Genomic DNA, 842 nt, shown 5'->3' on the forward strand with positions numbered 1-842 from the left:
ACTTTTTCTTTGATTCGATGCATTGAAATGTACATCGATACTTTTTGATGCATCAAAGGCCATACATCGATGCATCGATTTGCATAAGATTTTTCAGATGATGTTTCACAACGATGTTATTAGCAAAATCGTACAAAGTTAGATATAAATTACTGCAACTGAGTTGTAATGTTTCCAACGGAATTTTTTATAGCCATTTGAATTGTTTTGTCAAAGTTACCTCTCTTGTACAATTGTACAATTCATTTGTAAAATGCATTCTAGACGATTCAATGCACGTCAGTTTTAAAAAAACATCGATGCATCGATACATCGACTATTTATACATCGAGTGGAAAAATTTCGATGCATCGGAGCGACATCGATATTTTCGATGCATTGATGTTTTTTCGACATTCCTAGTTCCAGCCAGTCAGCTAATCTTTTCAGGAAAATAGGCGATTAATTGATATCATTTTCCATAGATATATTTATTGTTGCAAAGATAAAAGTGGTTAGTAAATAAGCAAATTATTTGAAATCAATTGTTGCGGATAATAAATCATTAAAAACTCTCTTTTATGCAGAATATATATATATATAAGACAATAAAAGTCCATATACGAGGGTGATAATTCTGCAGCACGAAAAATCACTGTTGCCTGCATTTCTCCGCCCATCTTCTTGTTTACGCATTTAATCGCCCTTCTTTTGTTGCAGCAAATTTAGTACTAATCGGAAGTTTCGAGCAACGCAATACTACAAAACTGATGTCCGTAATTAATTGCGTGGATTTGCATTCTGCCTGAACCTGTGGATATTATTGCGAGACAATTTCTGTGCACTGTAGCAAACGCCAAGAA

General features: G+C 33.8%; 1 long non-coding RNA gene across 1 annotated transcript; it reads left to right on the top strand.

Annotated features, from left to right (window-relative positions):
- The first annotated feature begins 308 nt into the window (after nucleotides 1–308).
- LOC108357227 (uncharacterized) lies at nucleotides 309–839 on the top strand. The gene is made up of 2 exons (XR_001846641.1): nucleotides 309–493; nucleotides 700–839. It is a non-coding gene; the product is annotated as an uncharacterized LOC108357227 (long non-coding RNA).
- The last annotated feature ends 3 nt before the right edge of the window (nucleotides 840–842 follow it).

This window comes from Rhagoletis zephyria, unplaced genomic scaffold, assembly GCF_001687245.7.
Source record: "Rhagoletis zephyria isolate East Lansing unplaced genomic scaffold, Rhagoletis_zephyria_1.1 Rzeph_scaffold_72793, whole genome shotgun sequence".
In the NCBI taxonomy this organism is placed as follows: domain Eukaryota; kingdom Metazoa; phylum Arthropoda; class Insecta; order Diptera; family Tephritidae; genus Rhagoletis; species Rhagoletis zephyria.